General features: G+C 38.7%; 1 protein-coding gene across 1 annotated transcript in view; it reads right to left on the reverse strand.

Moving 5' to 3' along the window:
- elfn1a (extracellular leucine-rich repeat and fibronectin type III domain containing 1a) overlaps positions 1 to 27,027 on the reverse strand; it is a 94,725-nt gene extending 67,698 nt beyond the window's left edge. Inside the window, exon 1 of the mRNA XM_056753919.1 lies at positions 26,658 to 27,027. The gene's annotated coding sequence lies outside the window, so the exon portion shown is untranslated. The remainder of the gene's footprint in view (positions 1 to 26,657) is intronic.
- Positions 27,028 to 27,555: the final 528 nt, after the last annotated feature.

Consider the following 27,555-nt stretch of genomic DNA (forward strand, 5'->3'; position numbering starts at 1 on the left):
CTTTTCAAATGGCATCAGCAAATGAACTTAGAAACTATGTCCTCCAGCGTGCCATTGAACTCTGTGGGTTGATGAAGAGCTGCTGCTCATTGTACATGAAATTAAATTTGAGCAGAAATGCTCTCTGAAATACAAACGCCAAAGGTTACGGTCCGAGGAAGCTCACAAGAGAAGGCAGGGCATGGAGGACTAGTTTGTGCACATATAGGGACAGGTCAATCACGTAGACAGCTCCCGTGGGTTCGTCCGGAGTTTACGATCTGTCTTGTGTGACGTGATGTGGTTTTGATACAGCTGAAGCTTTTGATGATGAGTTGTGTGTTAGACGGTATCATTATCTCATCATTAGCATACACAACTGCCAGCTGTCATGGATCAGACCATTCATTTTTTTAATGCCATTTACGACATTGAGAACTTTTTTCTGCCAAAGTTAGACAAAGTACATGCAACTCTTACGCAATTAAATGAGAGGTTTTTAAAGTACTGTACTGTACTAATATTTTAATGTTTCCATTATTTCCTTTATTTAAAGAGTGGTTTGGCCATGCAAGACTACTCTGACTCTAACCTTTATAGTTTGTATGCATCTTCCTTCATTAGACTTTGACATCTGTGATGGATTTTGGAGTACCATTCACCCCTCTCTTCCTCTAGATCTAATATATATCCGCGATACCCTGTCACATTGGTCTCTTCAGTAATGAATGTGTTTGACTTTTTACTGTTTGCCTTCAGAATGTCTCGCTTGGTGGGAGCCTGACAGTGATTTGTCACTACACTGGCACCGGGTGGCTTTTGCCAACTTCATTAGAACAATGAATCCACGAGCGAGCTATTCCAGTAGGAGCCAGCAGGACGCTTGCATGCCCAAATGACTCGCTCGTCTAATGAGTGCCCGTTCATAGTGTCTTTCGTTTAATTAGTTTTCCATGCCTTCAGTCAGTAAATAAGTTTGAAATTTACACACCCAACTAATGATGCTTTAAATGTCCCATTCGAGTTATCGTAGTCGGTGGTTGTAAGAAATGGATTGTATCTCTGCTGTTTTTCTTCCTGAACTTTTAGAACCGATGCATCCCTTCATGAACATCTCATTTAAAGTTAATGTTAAAAAGCCATTTTATCTCTGTAAACTGATGTATTTCAGAGTGATTCTTAGTGACATGATGTTGAATTAAGAACATCTTTTATGCAAAAAATCATTAGGATATTAAGGAAAGATCACGTTCCATGAAGATACTTTGTAAATCTCATATAAATGAAAACAATGCAAAAAAATATGGCGGAAAACACGACCAGCAAACCTTTTGCTCTTCAGGTTCATCTACTCTCCAAATCGTCATTACAGCAGTAATTCAATATAGAGCCTTAAAACAAACCTATTTCTTATTAGCGACGACCTGCTACAGTGTCTCTGATGGATAACTTTAAAGGCATTTTTTTTCAATATTTTGATGGTTTTGCAGCTTCAGATTCCAGTTGTATATCGACCAGGTATTGTCCTTTCCTAACAAAATAGAAATCAATAGAAATCTTTAGTTAGCATTCAGATTTTATAAAACAAAACTTGCTTATGACTGGTTTTATGGTCAAGGGTCACAGATTACTTATAGCCCCTCCAAAAAAATCTATGTAAAATTAAGCATCGATATTTCCACAATTTTATAGGTTTCAGTAGAAAAATCCCCCTACACCAGTCCTTATCAGGCTAAAACATCCAAACAGCTCTTTAACTACTCAAAAATGAGCAGCATACCTTTTTATTATGCTTGGGTTGATGTTTGGGCTTTTTTTCTCCCCTGGCACTCTTTGCTGTGGGTCCCTTTCTCTTTTATTGGGCACAATAGTATGTATGTGATGTAACACAGGGGAACCTTTTGAGAACAACAAAGGACATCTGTCTTTTTAACTGATAAGTCCTACGGCAACATCCCGGCTCGAATGAAGAAAAGATTTGTCAGCTCAGCTCTTTCTTCAAAAACAAAGACTTTCAAACTTTGCAAAGTCACCACAGTCCCCTGTTCCTTTAGACATGCCCGGCATACATCACTAGCAGCCTAATCATTACCTGCGTTAACCTGAAATGTAAATGTACAGTGTACTGGGGATAAATTTAGTCCCAGACTAATTTAAATGTTAAAGGTGTCTTGATCAAAAACAACTTACACTAGATATCTCAAAAGTGATCATTGCCATTGTCTCGAGAATGCACACCAGTAATGTTTTTGTAAGGTATGTTTTTAAAACAATTTAAATATCCCAACTAAGGCCTAAACCGCCCCTATGTGTCCTTACATATAATAATACAGTATATCCCAGATAGCAAAGATACGTCTCAAAGACGTATGATAAAGATCTAAAATCTGGAGTGGGAAAACATCTGATAAACGTCTTAGAAAAGGCCTTTTTAGATACATTGATTTGATTGTATTTAAAAACAGTAGCGTCAGACAATGATGACGGTTGAAGGGATCTGGCCTGTACCAATCCATCCAAAAGATTTAAGGTGAGATCTGAACTTGTGAAGTATAGAGATCTGCCACACCAGACTCATAAATCATATTTCTGAATGCATATAAATTTTTGCACACGTTGTAACAGAAGAAAGCCACTTGAGAAGAAGGCAAACCGTTCCCTGTAGATTTGTCTTTACTGAAATCAGGGGCCTTGCCGAACTAGGGGGGTCCTATACTTTTGGTCCTATAGTGTACTTCATGTTCTTCTCACAGCGTTGTACACTCAGTTTGACAGATAAACAGTAAGGTGCTGAGTTCCTACAGTGCCAGTGAGTGAAGTTTCTCTCTCTCTCGGTTTTGCCTGTTTGATGTCTTGCCTGTCGATTCCATTTAGCAACCGAGACGTGAGACACCAAATTACGCTTGCATGTCACGGCGCTGATACAAGCTGTCTGACACACGTCAGTCAAAGTAATGCTCTTAAAGAGCGATCGTGGGATACCCCGACATGTCTTCTGGCCATGATTGACTGTATCTCCCGCAGCGAGAGGTACCCGACTCGAGTCTTGAAGGTGGACGTGGATCTAACTGTTGTTGAATCATGCATGGAGCAAAGGTGCCTGGACTACAGGTCGGTTGAGTTACAGTCTTATTTGTGTACTGTGCTCCGAGTCCCCCCTCACCCCCGCCTCTTCTCACTCCGACTGGTGTAAACAGCACAGGGGCTCAAACCCTACTGTGACAACTGCGCTACGTAGTCAGACAGGACCTTTACTGCAAGAGCGCTGACATGAATCTGTGCCAGCAGGGACAGGGTAGGGTGTTTGCTAACAGCAAAGAGCTCTTACGTCCTCTCATAGCAGCTCTCGGCTGTCTCAGCGACGCGCTGCGTAAATCACACAAAGCTCACGGACGCGTGCTCTCATATTATCATTTACAACATACAAGAAACCATTGCAATGATGTATTGTAGATATAAGAATCAATATCTAATTTAAAGGAACTGATGCAAGTACATGACTGCAATTTCCTCACAGCTTACTTTATCAAATTGAGTAACTAAAAGTAGCAAAGCCACTAACCAAACTGTGCCAATAAACCTATTAGAATATCTGTGCTGGTTTTTATTTTTAGGAAGGTGTCCACACAGACTGAGGAAAATAATAACGTTGGTCTAAAATACCAAATCTATTCCATATGAAAAGATATTTATCATTTTTGTAAACATGTTTAAAAAGGTTGAAATAGTTTTAAAAACTGTTTACTGCTTCACTGGAGTCCCATGTGTGTGTCACGAATATAAAGTGAATTCCATTTTAAGTGATGATTATTTATAAATGTCAATGTTTTCGTAAATGATAACTTACATATTTAAATTATAATTTGTTAATTTTGTTATAATTTTGAATAACTTATATTTATAACAATAATTTTGTTCAATTCAGCTAGTTCCCACTATGTCTCACCTCAGTTATATCAAATGCATCATTGTTTTACTATTGGCAGTCCTGAGTGAGTTTGGTTCTTCATATGATTCTTTTCTGAAGTAAAATACTGCCCTGATCGGAGTATTAAATAGAAACTTTAAAAAATGATACATCTCCTTAATGGGATTGTTCATTGAAAAACGAACAAAGGTCTTACAGTTGTGGAAGGACTTGAGGGTGAGTAGATGACATGATTTACATTTTTGTTAAACTAACCCTTTACATAGATAAACTGAACTTTAAAGTGATAGTTCTCCCCAAAATTTTAATTCTGTCATTATTTACTCACCCTGTTGTCATTTCAAACCTTTAGGACTTTCTTTCTTACCCAGAACACAAAAGAAGATGTTTCAAAGAAAGTTGGTATTTGAACAGCACTGGCCCCCGTTCAATATGCAACTCAATGGGAGCAAGTTAACAACATCTCTTATTTTGTGTTCTGCAGAAGAAAGATAGTCCTAGGTTAACTTTGAGATGACAATAGTGCGAGTAAATTATGACAGAATTTTTATTTTTGGGTAAAATGTCACTTTAACTGTGTAAAACTATAACTAATGGCGGTACAGTCCACTTATTGCTTCTCCAAAACTCTTGACAACACCTCACACATACTGTTATACAGCACCACCAGTCGAGTTGAAATAATAGAGGAACCCTCCATCACAAATGCGTTTGTAAAGCGCCAAGACTGACACAGAGTCATAGCCTATGACAGCTTTTAAGAGAACAGGACAAGCCCATCAAAATAAGTATGCTGTGCTTGAAGCGAGTAGCAGTGACAACCCAAGGGATTCGCTTTCAGCATTGGATGTACGTGCAAAAGGTTCAGTCGTCTCTGATCAGATATAGGCAACCGCTAAGGCCCCCAGCACTGTTCTCAAACCTGGCCTGATCCTCTTCCCCCTCTAAACTTCCAATACAAACCCGGCACTTGAAGCATGACAAATAATGGATTACAGGGATTAGAAGCAAACGAACCTGAGAAGAGCCATATGTTTTGAACCTCCCCCTGACCTAGATGTATGTGTATGCAAGCGAAAGATAAACAGGCGTGTGTGTGCGTTGCCAATTGCAATTAAACGGCAAAGTAAGATAGGGTGGCGCCATGGCCGCCACATCCACGGACGCGTTCAGGGTCGGACGCGTTTAGGCGTAAGGCTGGAATTCATTTACAAAAGCTAATTGTACGTTTCCGAAGGGAAAGGAAGAGGCAGTGAAAGCAATAAAAGAATGAGTTGACATCGCCGTTCACAAATGGCGTTAATGAGGACGGCGATCGCGACTAAATGAATCCAATTAAGAAGCTGTTATTCTCAGCCCTCATGAATCTCTGTGTATTCCTCGGGGACATACGGTCACCCTGAAAAGAAAACAGAGACAGGACGGCCAACCCACCCGTTTCTAATAAAAACATATGTCTACAAATGGGGTCCTTACTCTAGGACGGTCTGGAGCATCAGAGGAGCAACTAAAATGGTAACGCAAAGCCTCACGGGACTGGGATGGGGAAATCGGTGGGATTACCAGAGGATTAAGAAGCAATAAATACGGTAACAAAACCACTTTAAAACGACACTTTAATTTTACCGTGCCAAGTTTGAAGGCAGATGATAAGCTCTTCAGTCGAACCCCTGTGGGAGCCAGTGGGTTATAGGCAGAGAATAAAAGCAGAAGAAGTGGCCACTGCAGGCCTCTGATTAGCAGGAATAGGATGAGGAACAATAGCACTGACTCCTCACCTCCTGAGCTAATGTGAATTGCATTGGTGAGACGCTTCCTGTCCTCTGCCTCCACTGGCCGCACTGTCACACGCATGTTTAAGCCCACTCATTCTCTTCAATGGCCTGCTTAGTTTATGAGAGCGGAAATATGCGGCTAAAATGGTGGCCACTGTGGGAATGCTTAAAGGTCCCATGTGTAGTTTTTTAGAGGATGTGTTAACAGAAATGCAAAAAGTGTTCAGAGATGTATAAAGACCTTACATGATGAAGCATTATGTTTTTATTACCGTAGAATTAACAATTTCTATCTACATACACCGCGTGACCCTTACATGGAATTCGACATGTTGTTTCTACAGTAGCCCTAAATGGACAAACTGCAGAGCGCATTTCGTAAATACGCGAAAAGGAGACGACGTCTTAGTTCTGTGTCAGCCACCGTAGTACTTTGAAAGGGATGGGGAGGGGCGGAGTGAGCTGTTAGTTGCAATTCTCAACCTTATCACTAGATGCCGTTACATTGCCCCTTTAAAAAAGATTTTTTGACAGGAGTGATATTTAAAACTGGACCTGAGAAAAGATATCAACACTAAAAAGATAAAAAAGCAAAAACAATTTGTCATGGAAATCATACTGTATGTGAACCAGACTCAATGTGAACCATTCATAAAGTCATTTATATACGTTCTGGTTGTTTATTGGAAGTGGCAGATACATATTGTTGGTGTCCCTCTGGAGCCTCAGATGTCCAAATTCATTGTTTTAAGGAAAAAGAGAAAACGCTGTACCTTTTAAATGATTAAATACTGTGTTGTCAAAGCTGGTAAGGACATTTTAAAGGGATAGTTCAGCCAAAAACTACAAACGATCACACATCATTTTAAAAAGCGGCTCCTGGCGACATGCTGACGTTTCGTGAAGCGAATCGTTTGATATTTATATAAAACTGAACGTCATTTTTGATAATATTAGTCCAGTGCGAAGTGTAAGATTATGCCATTTTAGCCATCACAGAACTGAGATTTTGGGAGTCGTAAAAGATTTATTTAGTTGTAGGCAAAATCAGCAGCCTTTGATCATTAAGTGTGCCAATGGGAAATTAACTGTCTATGAACATGAGCCTCTGATGATGATCTGACAGAGAGAGACATTGACAGAAAGAGTCGGGGACATTCATTTAAAAACATATTCCAAATTGATTCATATCATATTCACCAAAAACAGCATTCCTTTTAAAACTACATCACGCTCACTTTAAAGAAATGTGCAGGACTATTTCAGTGGTGCATGTGAATGAGGATGACACAATGTGACGCTATCGATCACCCAGTCAGCACTGTCAACACCCACCCAAGACAAGACTGTATATCTTACAGATAAAAGACTGTTGATGTCACAGTCTTGCTTAGGCTTTCGTCCAAAATCTCACTCAACAATCCAACAATCAAAGACCCTAAAGTCTGAAACTAAAAATGTCTCTGAAGTGCAGTATTCAACGGTTCTGGTAATGAGAGTTTGTTTGAAGCAGGTGGGGATCTGAGAAAGGAGTAAGTGAACCAGGCTAACAGAGTCTACCTTGAAATCTCGGGGAGCACAGATCTGGTTTAATGCTACAAAGGCCCTTGGTGTTTTATGAGTATAAAGGCCTTGAAGCTGCAAAAGCATGATGGAGAGTCAACAGGGTGTAGCTTACACAGCCACAGAGAAGCTTATCTCGATTCTATAGGCTAGAAAATCTAAGATCCCATTCACGCACAGTCCCTCTAATCAATGTGGACAGGTAATTCAGATGAGAGCATGAGAGAGCTTTCTGCTTTCAGCACGGAGCTACTGCGTGGCAACCGTGAGGCACACAAACCCACACGTGCGCACACACACGTCTATACCCGCAGCAATTTAATCAAACGCACTTGGAGCAGGCAATAACAACAGGTATTATGTAACATAATCATCCACATGAGCCAAGGCTGAGATTGCTAATAACATGAAGTGATGAGCAGAACACTGTTTAAATACCCCCATATTCACTCCCTAATTATTCTAACCTGCCAAAGATCTCTGCGGCGAAACCCCCGAGAAAACACAACAACGGCTCTTTGGCACATGAAGCAGGAAACCGAGGATGACTCAAAAAAGCTAAAACCATTTGGGCAGGATTGGTAAGTGAATTCCCTTCCAGACGAAAAGAAAACAAGCATATTTGTTTCTGACTGTGGGCACTGGGTGCACACGCTCTAAATGCCACTGGATGAGTCATCAGCATATCTCTATTATGGCCATCAGCTGTGGACCGAGCAGGTGCTTAACTGTAGAGTGTAACGCACCACGCAGGGCACCACCGCTGTTTGGAGAGGCTGAGCCTGGCCTTTTTCACCTGCTTTTGGCTCCTCTCCAACATTTACTACAGTACTGACCAGCTGGTGCAGTATGCGGACCACATCGGTGCTGATGAAACAACACTTTCTCAAATGCAACATTCTGTGAAGGGAAGTGCAAATGAATAAATGGGCTGCAAGTTCAGCAACAGTGCTTTACAACAACAGAGCACTCTAGCCATGCTAAAAAATAAAAAAAACTGTGCAATTGCGCATGAGACCTAGTCCAGCTTGGTTGCATGATTCTGTTCTGTCGGGTTTTATATTTAAAATTCTCTCATCATTTACTCACCCTCATGTCATTTTTAATCTTGTATGTCTTTCTTTCTTTTGCAGAACATAAAAGAAGATGTTTTGGAGAACGCTGGGATATGAACAACGGCAGTACCCATTGACTTGCATTTGTTTTGTGTCCTCGCTATTGTTCGGTAACCAACAGTCTTTAAAATACCTTCTTTACTGTTTGCAGAAGAAAGGAAGTCTTACAGGTTTGAATTGACAAGAGGGTGAGTATATGATGACAGTATTTTCATTTTTTTTTGTAACTATCCTAAGTAGTTAATGTTTTAATAAAATCTTACATGTGCTGTATACGTATACTGATTTTCCAATAATTACATACCTGTGGATTTTATTTTTGCCCGTTAGTATGAATATGTTAGCCTTAAGGATATCTCTAACTTGTGTACTCCAAAACACTGACAAAATTCCTATTCAGATAACTTCGCCAATACAGTTCAATGATTTTTATGATATCATTCTGCACTTCAGGTTGTGAGGTAAACAAAATACTTTTGTCCGTTTTGAAGGGGGAGGAATCACTCCATATGCACTTCCTTAAATTGCTTTTCAATAGGAATTCGGTCAACGCATTGAAAAATCTGCGAATCTCATGGCACTTCAGTGGGTCTTTAACTTTTTTATTTATCTACTAACCATTAAATAAAAGCACTAGAGCGCTTAGATATCATATACTGCTATATTAAAATAGATTAGATATTATATTTCGCCAAAAGAGACCACATGAAAACAATGGCCTTTGGCTGTGAATATATTCACAATATAGCACAGAGATTCCTAGCTTATTGCTTATGAATGAATTGCACCCACTGATAGCTTTTTGGATGTGCTATCTGCATTGCTTTAGCATCCAATTCACTAAAGGAATTATGCAAATCAGGTAACACTGCAAACAAGCCTACAAAATTTGCAATTTGCACCACCGCGATCAGGAGCCGAAACAGCAACACTTCTCCACTGCGTTCCAGAAACCACAACCGGCACACGTTCACTTGCTTCAGATGCAGACCCCACCGCACATCTGGATAAATGCCAGGACATAACACTCATACATCACTTGATCATAATTTGATGAAAAACTGCACTTATGATGTTTTGCTCTCAGAAGAATGACATTGACTCAGGTTAAGTACGGCAAAAAGATGTTTCACTGCATTTAGCACCTGCTTGGGATGGATTTGTGAATTAGAAAGTTCTTGAGCTAAAATATTAAACGGTAGCTCAGAACGTTTTAATAAATAAAGCAACAAAATATCTAGTCTGCCATTTAAAAATATAACAGGGAATTCCACAACTGACATAGACGCTGCTCTCAAAAGTGCTTCTGTCTAGCTTTAGACTTAAATTGAAAATTGCAGCAAGAATGATTTGTACAATTCAATGAGCTGTGGCATGGTTAAATATCCCCAGGCTCACTAAGCACGAGTAAAACAGAGAGGAAATAGTATTCTGCTTTCCGCAGGCATAGTCTTTCACTAAGTCTTTTGACTGCTCATCTACATTTCTTCCGGCTGTACCCCGCTTTTGCAAAACTCCTACCAGGGGTCAAAGGACATTTGTTTGAATTTGATGTCACATCAACCTTTTTTCCAGGATTCATTTCCAATTGGAGAGTTAAAAACTGGCATACAAAAGCCGACTCCTATCACTGTAGGCCAGCACCGAATTTGCTTCATTATTCAGCATCAACAAAGGCAACCAGTTCTCCAGGCAATACATGAAAACAGGCTGTTCCATTCATATGAGTTTTTCTATGTGCCAAACAGACCAAGCAAGTAGAGATCAACTCTAGAGGTCACACCGATGTGCATTCTCTTTTCTAGTACAGTAATGCTACCTCTGAGTAGATCAAAGGTCTCCTACAGAGTACATTGTTCAAGCAAGAAAGGAGTGAACGCAGATGTGCTCCAGCAAGAAAATGGGCATGACAGAGGCGGTGGTAACCTCAAGGCCTACTGCCAGAACCTTAAGACTGTAACTTTACACCTGGTGCCAAATATGTTGCCCACACATGTATATACTGTGCAAGCAAATGTATATAAGCTGGCTCTATAGAGTATAGCTGTCCTATGTGTTACATAATACAGAATGAAGAGTGTTTAAGGAAAAGTTCACCCAAAAATGAAAATTCTGTCATCATTTACTCACCTTCGAGTTGTTCCACATCTGTACACATTTCTTTGTTCTGATGAACACAGAGAAAGATATTTGGAAGAATGCCTAAAACAAACAGTTTTTAGACCTAACTGACTACCATCATAGGAAAAATTACTTAGCTTTTTTGGTCTGTTGAACACAAAAGAAGATATGTTAAAGATTGCAGGTCAACACATAGTTCTGGGGAACTTTTTACTACCATTGACATCACTATGGTAGTCAACAGGGTCCAAGAATTCTTTGGTTACAAGCATTCGTCCAAAAATATATCTGTGTTCATCACAACACAAAGAAAATTTTTAGAGGTCTGAAGTGAATAATTCATGACCGAACTTTCATTTTTGGGTAAGTTTAACGTTACTGAAGATTCACACCAAATACAAAAAACACAAAATAAAATGCCCAACAGGAATGGAATGGGAGGCTGTTGTCGCCACTAGACATCTCAAGTACATTAAATAGCAATATTACTAGCAAGACTACAAACCAGTAGACAGACCAGCACCCGATCACCCATTAAAAAATGCATGCTGGTTTTCAGCAGGCAATGAATCTTCATGAACTCTTTCGCTTGGCTTCTGGGTACCACTCCGACTTGCTTAATATCCACAATCCATCCAGATCACTTAGGTCGGGTGACCTTGGTTTGCTCTCTGTTCCTAGGGTGAGGTTAAAACATCAGGTGACGAAGCTTTTGTAATTGGCCCTTGACTTTGGAACAGCCTCCCTCGGTTGCGATCCGAACGGTGTCATCACTTTCCATGTTTAAAACAAAATTAAAAACGTATTTACTTACTTTGGTTTTCTCGCATCATTTTAAACTTTTTATGTTTTAGTTATGTTGTCTTACCATGGTTTTTTTTGTACAGCACTTTGGTCAACCTTTGTTTTATAGGTGCTTTATAAATAAACTATGAAATGAAAATGAAATGAAACAAGTCTGACATATTGTAATGCAAGAGCAACGATGCATCATTTCTCTTTTTGGATAATAGGCTTAATTGTTTAGATACCAAATGATTCATTCTGATATGTAACTTTTCTTTCATAGACAGCTCTGGATGTGGTCTGAATGATTTTGGTGTGAAAATTAGTTTGCTGCAATATTATGTTACAAGTTTTTAGTCGCATTGGATTTTGTGTTTTCTCTCTGGGCTTAATGCTGCCTTGTCAATGCAAGAGCCAGTGTTTTGAATTAACATTTCCATTAAGTGTATTAATGATGTCCCGGTGCGAGCAGTGGACTGTATTGATTGCCATTTCGAACAGCAATAAATGTTCTAAATTAAAACAAGCAATAGAAGCGATACTGATATTGATTTAAGCTCACTTCAGATATGGACGACGGAAAATGTTCAGGCTGTGAAGGACGTAAAAACACACTTGACCTGCAAAGGAGTTTTGTGTAGTACTTTATTTTACAGTTCTGTGACCGGATGCAAAAAACATTCTTAAGAAGAAAATTCCAATTTACAAAAAAGTTGGGAATGCTACGTATTCCCGAAAGAAAACGTCTTAAGACAGAAGGAAATGTTTCCTTAGAAAAGTTCTCAAGGTTGATCTTAGGAAAAAATTAAGAAGAATCCAAATTCTCGAAATAAAAGTGGCCGTAAATATCATCTTAAAATTATGAAAGCATCACGGTTGTCTTAAATCTCAAATGGTAAGATATATTAAATATATATAATAAAAATGTTGTATATACAATATATAAATATAATTCATACATATGTTTGGTTGTTTCACATGTGACGTGTATTGTTTTGAGCCAGAATCAAAATTTTGACATTTACTTGCCCTTAAGAAATATTTATTTTGAAATAATACTGATAAGGTCTAGCTCCCTCCCTTTCATTATTAAACACGGAGTGCTTTTTACATTGTTAGTTAAACACAAAAAGTATTATTATAAGTATATTTTATATTTTATTTTTAACGCTTGCTAACATATTAGCTAACATGCGATCATAAATAATGTTTAATGTGAATAAATATATGCTATATAAGAATGTGACGTTCTTGTGGTTGCACACAAAGTTTATTAGATAAACATCTACAGTTACCACATGAGGAAGCAAGTGTAATCATATTATTTTATTCTTACGCCAAAAATGAAGATGTTCTTAATAAAATGAGAACGTTTTAAGAAATGTTTGAGAATCGCTCTCACAAACATTCTTACGAACCTCCTATAATTGATCTTTGATAATTTGTCTTAACGGTTTTGTGAATCCGGCCCTTGTTTTCCATGTACAGACTGTGTACTTATTACAATAAATGTAATAACTGGGTAATAACTAGGTACTAACCCTGAACCTACCACTAAACCTACTTATACGATGTAGTTACCTTATACCACCCAGTAGTTTCCTAGGTAAGTACACCATAGGCACACATGCTGTAAAATAAACTGCAACCGAATATTGAGTATTACGAAAATGGATGTATGAGAAGCGACAGCAGAAAGTATGTAATAAAGGTTTTATGCGCTACTCGACGCGGCTTAATTTACTGCCCAGCCGATTTGGGACAAACAGAGGTGATACTACACAAGCTACTGTACTTAAGAAGAGAGAGTTTTCAGAATGTGAGAGGAGAAGCCTTCTCAGGAATCCAAGGTTCAAGTCCTTAGGGAACATCTAACAGCAAGGTTTCCTACATAATTAAACATTGCAGTGCTCCGCTGTTCTGCTTTTTTCCATCCGCCTCCTTTGTGTAGGAACAAGGGGGTCCGGAAAGCATGTTTTTATTATTTTTTATAAATACATTACCAACATAGCCTCTACAGAAGCCTGTGACTTCTGAGGTTTCTGAAGCCGTGAGAGTAATGAGAGCTGAAAGACAAAACCGCCCTGATTAAAAGTACATAGAGAAAAAGCAATAAGCACCGGATTTAAGCATTTAACCGCGAAAATACGATCTGACAGTGAGGCACACAGATATTTGTTTGAAATCGAATATTCTCTGTTTCTTCTATTGAACATCGGAACGTGAATTTATGCGGTGGTCAGACACTATTACAGTTTTAATCAGACACAGATCTTATTGGAATATCAAACAGAATTTAATGGATTTTTGGTCTTTTTATAACGTGATTAATGTTGCCAGCCTCATCGTTTTAAGCAGCTGGGTGCCTTAAGAGGCTCAGCGCTCTGTTATGTTTCCACCAGCACGCTTGACTCTCACGGGTGGAGAGGAGCAATAAAAGTCATGCTCATAACAAATAAGGTTGACAGCATATGAACTGAGTGTGTTGATTTATTTAAAGGTCATAAGTCATAGCTAATCTAGAGAATTGCGTAATGTTAATCAAATAAGATTGGCTTTGGTTTGCCTCAGGAAGGCGTGCACTTTTGTTATTGCCTGGCCTATTACCCGTCACATCCTTTGAGAATTTCAGAGAGCCTTATTACATTTAAAAAAAAGAAAAAGAAAGAAAAACTTGTGGGTATTGAGTGGTGGGTAGGTAGACACAGTCTCTTTTATCTTGGGTGGGAAGGACTGCGTGCGAAAATACAGTATGTGAGGAGAATTTACGTTTGCAAAAATCCTAATTTTGTTGTATAATTAGTTTTGCTGAAAATATAACCGAGAGCATTTGCTCGCAGCAATTTGAAGATATTTGCGAGGGAAAGATTTACAAGAAAAGGCAAACAATCCAAAACTAATGCTATGATCCAAATATATCCGAAGCTCTTTCGCAGAAGATGCTGTGTTATTTTATGTCCTTATGGCTTTTCGATCTGAAGCCAAGATGGAAACATATATATACAGTATATATACACACACCGCCGACTTGTTTTTTTTCCTGCAGAAACAATATACTCTTCTCTACAACCAATGTACAAGCTACAAATGAAGCTGAACAAACATTTACCATTTTTTTATTTATCTGACTGCATATTATAGCTTGTGTGTAAGATACAGACTATTAATCATTTAGTATTTATGAAAGCAGAAAATACTTTGTTTCAGCACATTGTACGTGGTTAAACTTGTTCTGCGTCATTTTGATTCCTTGAAGCTCAAACACACATCCTTTCATAAATACTATTAAAAGTGCCTCATTCACAAAATTGAGGACCATTTTCTGTAACAACTAATGGTGAACTAAAGGTGAAACATCGATGGGCATTTTCTATTGATAAAAGCAGCAAATGGTTATCAAATGAAGTGTTAAAATCCACAACGTAAAAAAGAAAGGTTGTTTCAACTTAAAAAAATAAGTAACCTGGCTGACTTAAAATTTAGAATTATTTCAACTAAAAAATATTACTTAACACAAGTGTAAATAAAATTCATTACTTAACTGGTATTTTTTAAGTTGAATGAACTCAAAATTTTAATACAAGGATACTTATATTTTTTAGTTAAAAATGGCCTTGTGTATTTTCTGCATTTTAAAATGTCTAAAACCAGGTGCCTTAAGTGTATAGTCATGCTAGGCCTATCATAAGAATAAATTATATAATACCAGGTGGGAATAAGCTGTTGTACTTGCAAAAACCTTTGATGTCTTTAAAACTAGAGTGGCCCTCTGCAAACAGTTTTAAATCTGCTGGACATTTTAACAGCATGTACACTTACTTCATACTTGGGTAAAAATGGTGCCGTTGAGTAAAAGTAAATACCCACGGCACGGCTGGGTCACATTTTACTTTTCCCTGCTTTTCTAGTCAAGCACGGCCCAAATGAGACCCTCTTACGTCTTTGACTCGCTCCCTGCCACCTGGCTCAGGTGGTCCAGCGTTGAAGTGAGAAACTATAATTGGCACCCAGAGCTTCCTTGAATATCCATATTTATCTTCGGAATAGCGCTTCACGTGTAATCTCAATTGTCACAGTGAGAAAGTGGTTTTCCTTTCCGTTTCTCTCCTTCTCGCTCTCTATCTGTCCCTTCATCTCTCTTTCCTTGCCTTCACAATGAGTAATCAGCGGCTCATTCTGATTGGCTCTGAAAGCCAGTGCTGGTTAATGAGAAGCGAATGGCTTGTGGGTAAGGAGAAAACAGGTGGAGGTGGAGCAATGCAGCTGCAGGGACCTCTGTTTCTACCAGCTGTTGGGTTTAGATAATAAGCATTAAAACCATAGGCCTGCAAATCATCTTCACACGACACAAGCATGGCTGGCGTGAAGATCTCATTTGGCTTGAACGTGTCTGACGCGAAAATGAGAGACTGGTTTTGATCAATTTACGGCATCACCGTTTCAGCGTGACACTTCAAGGTAATTACTGAAATCCACCTGGACTTTGGCTAAGCAAGCAAACAGACGGGGAGAAAAAGGCGTATGAATGAATTTCGGAATGTAATCGGAATTGCGACGCTGGTCTCTGTGAAGGCATTCTTTAAATTTGGCATAGAGCGAGGGTGACTTATTGCTAAGGGCACGCAAATATAGTGAGGTAAATTGATTTAATTCAGTAGGTGTTGCTCTGTGAAGCTGTTGCCCTGACAGTCCAATGCTATGTCCACCTTCATTACGCCACAATCCATCATCATCGGAGCGGCCGTGGTTGGTGAAATGACTAGGCAGTGGTCTACATGCCTGGGCAAAACAACAAGTGACAAACACAAACACATTTTTAAAAGGTTGCAAAATAATAACATGTTTTTAGTAAAGGACACAGTGCTTCAAAAACGTTGTAAGAAATGATAAACCACAATTGAGATTTCTCAGTTGCTTTTGCTAGATGGGAATGAGATAAAATTGAAAGTCTTCTTTACTTTAGAATTCCTCACTTCCACACACATCTACTACAGAGTTCTAGAGACCATAGGAGATCTCAAAAACTAGATTTTCAGAAATGCAAAATTCCCAAATTTGAACCTCGAAAAACTGTTGCTTATTGATACAATATACAGTAGGCTGTAATGTATACACTTGCTTACTGTTGCGTATCATCATCTCACATTACTTATTTTTTTATTTCTCTAAAGGAATTTTTAGAAATACTTAAATGAAATATAGCTCTATTATTCTATCAGGTCCCCTCATGAGAGAGAGATCCCCTCTCCGCTATGAGAGAGATAACAGTGAGCAATTACATTTTCCTCTGGGATGTCTTTGGACGGTCTTCAAATACATTGTGTTTAGCAAATTACTCAATTATTAAGGCAATTAGAATTGACACCTCCGCACTAAAGAGCCAATGGATGTCTGTAAAAAATATACACAACTGGTCAAAAGTTACGGATCACATGACAAAAGGGTTTCTCATGCTCTTAAAAATATTTTAACCTGAAGGTTTACGTTTCAATTTTAGAAATTACTTGTGTGGAACAAAAATATAATTGTTCCAACTTATTTATTTATTTCTGGAAAACTAAATTTTTATTTAAACATATATTTTTGAAATGGATTACTTGAAATAATGACTAAAAAGCAGCCAATAAGAGTCCAACATAGATGGAAATTCCTTGCAATTCCAAATCGATGCAAAAACCTTTACTCATTCGGTTCCCCCGTGGTGGAATGAACTGCCAGCCTCCACCCGAACTGCACCATCTTTCACAACTTACAAAACACAAGTGAAGACATACCTGTTCCGCAATTACTTGACTAACCAATAACTGTCTGTTTTGTGTCTAATAAACAAAAAATGTCATGTTGTTCATGCTCTCCCTTGCTCCGAATGTAATCCCTGTTATAGCATGGCTTTGTAAACTAATGGTACTGTTTAGCATGTTGACAAAATATTATATGTTCTCTTACTTGTAAGTCGCTTTGGATAAAAGCGCCTGCCAAATGAATAAATGTGACCCTGGACTACAAAACCAGTCTTGTGGGTCAATTTTTCGAAATTGAGATTTTTACATCACCTGAAAGCTGAATAAATAAACTTTCTATTGATGTATGAGTTGTTAAGGAGAGGAAAGTATACTGCGGAAATACGGACGTTTATAACTCTGAATTCTGAGGGTGCAAAAAAAAGCTAAACATTAAGAAAATTGCCTTTGTCCATAGACTTGATAGACTGATAGACTTGTCCATCAGAGGAGCAGTAGCAGGTCATCCACTCACAAAATAAAGGTTTTGATATATTTAGGGTAAGGAATTTCTTCATGGAACACGATCTTTACTTAATATTCTAATGATTTTTGGCGTAAAAGAAAAATCTATAATTTCAACCCGAACAGTGTATTTTTGGCTTTTACTAAAGATGTTCCCGTTCTACTTAAGACTGGTTTTGTGATCCAGGGTCACAAATGTAAATGTAATGTAATGTCCTTCAATATTGTTTAAAATGCGTCCCAGGTTGAGACATCAAGAAGATGACTTATAAAATGGCAAGAGAATAATTTAGCAAATTCTAGTCATAGGGTGACTACTTTGAAGGTGCTAAAAAAGAAAGTAGAGTTAATTTATTTGAAATGCTTTTAGTCACAACATAACTCCCATAGTTACAATCCATAGTTTTGATGAGTTTATTATTATTTTAAAACGTGGAGTCATTCTAGTTGTCATTTGTATATTCTATTAAGACTACACTGTAATGATATTTGTGTTTCAGAAGGTGCATATGCACCTTTCAATGAAATTAATGTGAGATTTTATCAAGCAGCAAAGGTCCCATCCACCATGCAGTGAGACAGTCTAATTGGAATATTAGCACACAGTGTCCAACAAACTGTGTGAATATTGGCACATTTTTAATAAGTAGATGCTAGTACTGTATGTTTCGGCAACTTCAGGATAGTTTCTATGGTAACTGTGCTGTTTCTCTCCACACTGCAAGGGAATCAGTTGATTTTCCAATGATTTCTAATGAAAGTAATGCTCTTTAATCATTCAACCTCCTAAACAGGCATTGGAGGAATGATTTAAAATAATCCTCAACCCTTAATTACGGACAGATGCTTGCACTGAGGTAAGAACAATGCGCATGTGAGCCAAAACTCAAATTTATGGTCCGTCTTGGTGGAAATGCTTAGGGGCCCTTAAAATCTTTGAATTCATTAAACCATCTTGGCAGCTGGTGCAATCTGCAGTCGATAGAATTTAAAAGACATTTTACTTAATTATATCCTGAACTTTGAACAACCATATGAGTCCTTAATGGAATTCCGGAAACAGGGATCAATGTTTCACATTAGCAATCCACAGCAGGGGCCGCGTGGAAGTTCTACCCTTTAGTTATGTCATGCTGTGGTTCCATTTAGTGACCTGATGTGTGGAAGTACACTACTTTACCTTTGATAGTACCCTTACAATATTTGTTTACATTTACAATATATGTTTTTTTTCCATTTCCTGAAAAACAGCTTATTTGGACCTACGAGGTTTGGAAGGAACGCCGATGATTTCATACACATTTTCTTTACATTACTAATTAAATTACATTTTAATGAAAAGTAAAATGATACACTAAAATATATGATGGGCTGTTTCTGCCCATTGTTGGGTAAACATGGATAAACCCAGCTGTTTAGTGAAAAATTAACCCATGCTGGGTTGATTCGTCCCAAAATTATCATTTAGGTTAAATTAAACCAACCGTTGGGTTTGTTCATATTTTACCCAACCATGAGTTGAAACAACTCAACTTCATTTATAATGCAAGTGCTATTTGCTGTAGACTAATGTTTATTCCATACATGAAAAAAGTATTGAAAACAACAAAAATCAAGCTCACAAACTACACTTTCTCCTACAGAGCTTGTATATATTTCTTAGAATAACTTGTATTCATCAGGAAAACAATTGAAGGATAGTACTTGTTTATTCAAAAGAGTAACTGTTTAGCTGTTATATACTGTTGTGTACACTTAAGTGGTTAAAAATTATTGAATCCATTCCATTTTCTACCGCTTATCCGAACTACCTCGGGTCACGGGAGCCTGCGCCTATCTCAGGAGTCATCGGGCATCAAGGCAGGATACACCCTGGATGGAGTGCAAATTATTGAATCAATAAAGTTATTTAATAATGTAATACTTTGTAAAGAGTGACTTCATGAATATATAATGGGGAACTGTTTTGTCCGACTTGATCATCTCTTATAAATATCAAAGGTATTTTGCCAAAAAACAGCAGAGGCAGAGTCTTACTTTAATGCTTTGCTGACACTCTGGTGCATGTTTAACACAGATTTTTATTGTCTGTCATTTAAATGGCCCAGCTGTGTCCTATCACTTGACCAACAGGTTCTCAATGGCTGGCATTATAAGCAAACAAAGCAAGCACTTTCACCTACGGTGCAAGACTCTGCATTATAGAAAAACTTGCTCTTTCAACCGTTTCTTCACATTTATTCATCTGCCGCTGTCTTTGTGTTTGAAGTTCAAATTTTGTGTAAAAGTGTCTGAGTGGCAGCGAAAAAAGAACAAATACATGTTTTCTCAAAGGAATAGAAAATATTAGATATCTACTATTAAATGTCGCCGTTTCGAAAGTGCACAGTTCATGTCGCCAGTGCTTTGGATGACCCCCACCGCTCTTTTCTTTGTGATCTTGTCAGAATAAAAAAATGTTCTTCTGTACACCTCACCCTGAACAAGATAAGTCTGTCAGAAATAAAGAAAGGCGCGCTCTCTGTACACGATATGGCTCTACGACCAGCTAGATTGCCCCACAGATTCAATTGAGGTTCTGGGGAGGAGGGGCGCTGTCATGTGGGCATGAAGTATTATTTACTGTGATGAACAAGTCACACGGTCAGATTATAAATGAGGTTTTTCACAGGAGAGGGTAAACAGTGACACGGCTGACACAAAGACAGACACCGTGTTTGTTTTCCTCCTCTATAGCCATATGTACAGCACCATTCGATGAATGATATCACCTTCCATTTCATTTCCTCAGAGGGATCCTCAGAATGTTGTCAGTTTACAGATTATCCCAATCTGTTAGAATTGTCTTTGTTGAGCAGATGAAGACATTAATCAGATCGGCAAGTATGAGACGGTCTTTTTTCTGGTGGCCAGCAGCATTCCATGGCAGATGGTAGTTTGGATGCTTCCTTGTACCGGCACCTGTTTCTCCCAATTTATTCCTGCATGTTTTTTCTTGTCTCATTTCAAATGTTATCGCAGAAATAATCCCAGACATTGTGTTCAGGACCTGACGCGAAGCTGAGGGTCTTGTATCACACTGAAGGGGCTTATTTCGCGATAACAGCCGGCTGATTCTACATTATCCCGCTTATTACACGGCTACTTGCCACACAAGAAAAAAAATGGAAATGAAATGTGAAATATTGTATCAGCTCATTTTTACCATATTAAGACCTTCCACAAGGAAAAGCTGTTTACTAATATTTTTGGTAAGGTGTGTTTGTAAAAACTACTTAATGTCCTTATTTATCTAAGGCCTAGTCCTGGCTTAATATTATTCCGGTCTGAGAAACCGCCCCTTATGTCTGGGGCAGTACAAAAACTTCAAATCTCAATCTATTGATGAGAGAAACAAGAATTGTTGTTTGACTTTCACTGAGAGCTGGTAGAAAATAGAAAGGGAAAATATTGATCATGGTGAAAGAGGATTGGGGCCTTTGTACATTTCGATGATAGTCCAGCTGTAAGGTGGAAGTTATCTTTCACTCAAAACCCAAAAGAGCAAACCACTGGACACTTACTTCATGTAAAATTCACCAAAATTCATTTAGACTGAGAAGAATTGTGTTGGGCTTTGGCGCATCTCTGTCAAGGGTTTGTGTTTCCCATGTGAGCTAAAAAAAGTGTTTTGACTGTGGACGTTTCTTTAGCTGGACATACTACGTGATCAATATTGATCCTGCTTAACAAAATGACATAACTTGTTATTTTATTCTGACTAAAATCTAAGCATCATTCTAATACTGTAAATCTAATCTTCAATGCTCCAAAATTCTTTATTCAAAAAATCGAATGGAATGAGAAACACACTACAATGACTTCAACTGAAAATGTTAAGAAGTTCAGAAATCGACAGGCCATCTGCATTCATGTGATTAAATACTAAAGAAACTTGTATTTTCATAAGCACACTTCGATCTCATTCTTGTTTAACCTTGTGTCATCCTTTCATTGTATTGATAGACCAATTCTATGGTTTATGCAGCGGTATGATTATACTGACCCCCTGACCCCAAAAGAACCACAATCCAATTGCTATATCTGCACCGTAGGCATATGCTGACAAACAAGTGTGATCAAATTGGAGAGAGAGAGAGAGAGAGAGAGAGAGGGATGGATTTACTGTATAAAGAATGGCTGGTCATTCCAAGACTCAATCAATACAAGAACTTGGGTAGTTCGTATGGAGAAGCCCATTGTGTAGCAGCAGTTTTAATGGATTCTCATGCACAGGTATTCTTCAAGTCAGGTCTCAGGCCTGAAGGTACAGCCATCCCACACGTCTAATTACTTTGCAGGGGCTGTAGAGGAAAACGGAGGGGTGATGTTCAATATCCCTTATAATCTTGAATGCGTAGTACCTTATCACCAGACTATTTTTCTCATAATAAGATTGCCAGCAGCAACCTACATAGCTTTCATTAAGTCATTTCGGCCATGGAGATTAATAGCACAATGTTAGCAAGTACAAATTCAACTCTTGATCAGATTCAACTCGCATACAAGATTTTACAGAATTTACAATAAGCATTTCCAACATGTCTAATTGACCTATCAGTAAGCCCCTTTCCCTCCAACACAGATGAGTCAACGGCAGTTGAATATATAAGCTGCACGGGGACTGGAACTCCGACAACTTTAGGTTTCAGCGCCATAGAGAAACATTGTAGGACCCGAAGCTCTCATCGGTTTATGGTGTATATGCTACAAAAAGGATAAAACAATGTGCCTGGGGTACATGTAACACTAATGCCGGGTGTCCTGGGAGCATGAGGAATGGAATTTATTGTATTCAATTTCCTAAACCCACACAAAAAGAGCAAAATGTAGGCGCAGTAACCCTATTCAATTCCAATCCCAGTGAAGACATAAACGTTGATTTTCTGTTTGTCGTACTTTCACTAAGTTAAAGATTTCATCTGCTAAAGCAGATCGTTAATGTCATCTTGTGTTTCAGTTTCGAATCTCTGGATAAAACTAGTTAATGTTAAAGTTAGTGAGTCCATGCTAACGTACAAACCTAAATATCTAACTGTCCTCACAGCATGTACATTTATAGGTCATAAACGAATGTCTACATTTCATCGTCTTCCATATATTAGTGGTCAAATATAAATGAATTTAATATTTCCCTGTGGTATATGGACAGTTGATCGTAGATGTTGTCACCGTAACATGAGGCTTCTCCCATTTGCATTGTGATCAGTAAACCCTCGCTTCTAAATTAAATTTGTTATCCACCGTATTTATTTTAACTTCGGACCAGGCCTTTTACACTGACAGCTGCCATTGAAAGACATGCGTTTGCTTGTCCGACTTAGCAACAGTAACTAAGGGGGACGGGGCTTACCGATAGGTCAACTGTTGCATTCACCCATGTATTAGTTTAAGCCAACCTTTGAAAATGTTGTTAATGTTTACATTTTTAGAAGTGCTTTTAAAGCATACTTGTGTTTAATGCACCTGCAACTGACATCCGCAGCACTAAAGTTGCAATCTCCAAAGCAAACTAAACCACGGCTGAGAGTGGGCCATACCGCTTGGTAATCACAAGCCGTACGGTTAATGACTCACACAAGCTGCTAAACCAAGGTGAAGCTGTTAATGCCATTTGTATGCTTTCCAAGAGATACAATCGCAACAACTGTGCAATCTTTGCTTAGCTAAATTGAAATAAAGCAGCACTCAAGGGCAACGGCTCCGAGGACATCAGTTCTGTTATTTCAGTCTTATCTGTATGTTCCAGCCACTTATTTGAAGCAGTGTTGAGACCTATGTATGCTCATCCGAACCTCCATTTTCTACATACTGAACATTCACTTCAGATTTTAATTACTTGTCAACTGCCAGCCGTCCAAGGGGTTTGATACTTACTGTCGGACTACTTTTGAGATCTACCTTCTCGCCAATGCTGATACTCACAGTCATTATATTTAGGATAACAAAAGTAAGAGAATACCTCTGAACTCTCGTGTTCACTGTATTCAAGGCCCTTCATGTGTAGTCAAACTCACTGCTTGGCCGTTGCTACTGAACACAAAGGGCATTGCCACAGCGAAGCTTGAAGGTTACAACATCTCCATCAATTTCCAATCAAAAGACAGCCATCTGCATTAGCAAACAAGAAACAAAAAGGACATACTTCATATCGCAATGGAATCTAAGCCAAACGTGTCTCTTTAACCCAACAGCCTCTCCAAAGGTTTTGAAAACCACAGATGGCCCCTCCTTCCCCCTTCAACATCCTCTGCCTCGGTTCAGGGATATACAGATAGAAAAGAACCCTTTCCAGTGTCGTCTAGCAATCTTCACATACTCAAATAGACAATGAGCTACGGCCGTTTATAATACATAACAACTTTTATCTCAGCTACGTGCTGATTTGTCACTAATCTGTAACACTCCTAAAACATAACTGTGCATCAGAAGAATAAAAATGACTTTCCGGTGCATGTTTTATTTGAATCTGGACAATAAACAAGAAACTACTTTTCTTAATTCATGTTTGGGTTTTAAACTCAACCATAGGCCTATACATCAAGAAAAGAAATGTGCACAACTAACTGTAACAAAAGAAAAAGATAAAAGTCGTGCATTGCTTATTTTATTTTTTTACTTTAGTTTTCTTACAAAACTCCATTGGAATCAGAGATGAACTGGACACAGCAACTATAGAACTCTTATGACTTGCTTAAATCAGACATCTTTATCATTTATTGCTCTTTACGTGCAACTTTTATTTCAATCAACGTCTGTTTTACCTTACTGGCAGCGACTTCACCATCTCTCAACAGATTAGTCCTTATCCATTATCTACAACCTCAGTGCTGCTGTAAAAGCATCAGATAACCTGCACTTCTTTTTATGGCTCTATGTATTAAATGAGCACTTTGGGCGGCAGAATTTATCATTTGTGTCTTATGAGAGTGCTGCATGCATAAAGGATGTATATACACACATACGATAATATTATATTAGGCTTATATAAATGTCGCCACTGGTCCATGGTGAAATAGTAGACTATGCCCAAAAACGCGAATTTAGAATCGGACCTTCTCTTCACACCCATCTTGCCATCTCCATCTCTGTTTGTCCCTATCTCTCTCTCTCTCTCTGTATACGCGGCACGATTGCTCTCTCCTCCACAAAGAGCCTGGCTCAGACACCTTGCATACAAAACAGCTGACTCAATCTTCAAGCTGCATAATCAAGATAAGAGGGAGAGAGAGAGACGCACGCACCCCTAAACATCTTTTAGTTTTTCGGAGCCAGCGCACTCCTTATTGAACCTTAGGATATGTTTAGGGACAGATGCCGAGTCCTTCTCGATTGATCCTGTTCTCACTTAGCGTTTAAAGAAAGGGTGGAGATCCCCAGTCTGTCTCTGCGTCTCTAAGAGTGTCGTTCAGTCTCATACTCAGTCAGCTATTCCCAGGTGGTAAATCTTTGTCGACCTTTTAGTAATCGATCTTTAAGGAATTAAAAATGCACCGAGATTCGCTTAACATCTATGTTCGGGTTACTTATAGGGCCTCCACAATAAGACTGCACGGTACATAAAATAGTCCATTTGTACTTTGCGTTTAAAGTTTGGGGTCTTTACAAATGCTTCGATATGACAAACAAAACCCCGATTGTGTGTTTGTCCTGGCAGAGTTGTTCGTGTTTTTTGGATGAGGATAGTTGCTGTTGTTACGACATGTGATGCCGTCGATCCGTGTGCCGATCTAACAGTTTCGTCTGACAGCAACTCGTTTTTATGAACTGTGCGGGGTCTTTGCTCGTGCGTTACATAAGCTCATATCCTCAGGATTTTTATGAGGATGAGTGTCAAAGGCCAGAAATGTGCAGTAGGTCAAGTGACAAAAAATGTATACAATTGTGTTACGAAATCCAATGTATGTCGCGGTTTAAAGCACACTGACTTAAAAATTGGCAATTGTTTTGAATCCGACGTTGTGCTGGTTTCGTTTTAATAAAAAAACAACTTTTAGCCTCAAAGTTCTTTAGCTAGACAGACCTATAATTAAAATAAATTTTATACGTATTTTAAAGTAGGTTGTGCGTTATATATTCAATCTTAGCTTTGATTCAAACTCAATTATTATGTCTCTGAATAATTTATTCTCGCGTTTCGGAGACTTCAAATGATTTCTTAATTTAGCAATCCATAAAGTCAAAATTCTCACAGAAACCCTCTTGTGTTGCCTCGCACAGTACTTATTTAACACAATGCATACAGTAAGTAAGCAATAATGATGAAATTGAAATCGCAAATTGATGAACACAGTTACGACGATAGAAAACTTTCGTGTCTGCTTGTGTACACGGACACGGAAGCTCTCGCGAGTTAATATGCTATGCACATATTGTACCCCAGTTTGTTTACTAAAATCCTAATGACTGAGAAGGTAAAGAAGACTATCAGATGACATTCTGATGGCTGAAGGCGAACTCTAGCGGCAAGCGAAACCTCTCCGCTGTCCAGGGTCCTGAAACGTTTGGAGACATTCTGGGGATGTTTGCGCTGCCCTCAAGTCTCACAGCGCAAGATAACATATCGAGATCGTATTATATCTTACCGACAGGCGTTAGAGTTTAACAACCTCCTAAACTAAACATTAATAGAGATATGAATCCGTTAACCAAGTGTTTACTTTGTTATTGAAGGCTATAATTTAGCCGTATATTATTGCACAAATGCATCATTGCAATACCTCTCATGTAAAACGAAAAATCTTCCCAAAAAGAAACGCGCTCCCAAATTCCTCTTTCCCGTTTAGTTTGGCAAGAATGTGGATAGATGTCACGCAAAATGAAGCGCATTCATGTTCATTTTAAGTCCGTTTACATGCACTGTCTAACTCAAGACATTAAACGATCCGTTTATAAGTTAGACAAGTCCGACAGAAGCACACCGAGGCATTTTGTGCAAATGCGCGGGTGCACAATACCCACATGGATAACTTACACGACGTAATATTCTGTAGCCGACAACACTTCCGATCCTTTCAAATCTCGTCTATCAACACGTTACATTTTACCTTAACGACGTCTTTCCGTTGATGCGACAGAGCTACATTCCGAAACATATTCCACTCACCTCTTTCGCGCAGCGAAGCAAGAGCCCCGTAGTCTCTCCGTAACCAAAAGCGGGGTCCCTATGTCACCATGAACCCCTTGACATTTTGTAAGAGGCAGTAGATATCGGACGGGGGAAAAACACAAGATTCCTGTTGGCCTCGGAATACAAAGAGCTGCAGCTCCTCACTGCGTCAAGTGCGATCCTCAAAGATCCATTAAAGAGCGAGTGATTAATTCAAGGCAGAGCCTTTATGTATTCCGCACAGACAGAGCACATGGCTGAAGTTCCCTTTAAACGCTACACGACAGCTTTGCCTGTCTCAGAGCAAGTTTTAACTGCTTCCAGTGATTTATTTGTTGGGTTACGGAGCGGAGCCGGAGCACCGCTCATCCACGAGTCCAGTTGGGGCAAAGTTAAATCTCATAATAAGATTGCTGGTTACGCGAGGCTATAAATGGTGTGGGTTCAACACTGAGGGCAAGAGGGCTGTGTGCCACGTGAAATAACTCTTTAGTTCAACATGTAAAATGTTACCACGTCACGCTGAAAACATAATAACTTTATACTTTTGGGTATAATATCAATTTATGATAATTCAAAATAATTGATATGCAGAATCCAACGAAGCTATAGCCTAATACTAAAAATTACATTTAAGTGTAGAATGCAGAAATACAATTTTGAGATTGTCTGCTTGAACAGAACAGAGTGGAAAAAATGAAAACAGAAACAAGTCTGGCATCGTTTGATATTGACTTTCCGCACTCTTGGGAACAGCAGATATCCACAGCATCCACCGGATGCACTCAGTCACAATTTAAAGCTGGGAAACTTTTCGAGGTACGATTGACAACCATTCTTCATACTTTGTAAGCTTGTCTCTCTGGAGGCAGCACTTGGAGAAGGGGGCAGGGGT

This window comes from Triplophysa dalaica, chromosome 7 (genome assembly GCF_015846415.1).
Source record: "Triplophysa dalaica isolate WHDGS20190420 chromosome 7, ASM1584641v1, whole genome shotgun sequence".
Classification (NCBI taxonomy): domain Eukaryota; kingdom Metazoa; phylum Chordata; class Actinopteri; order Cypriniformes; family Nemacheilidae; genus Triplophysa; species Triplophysa dalaica.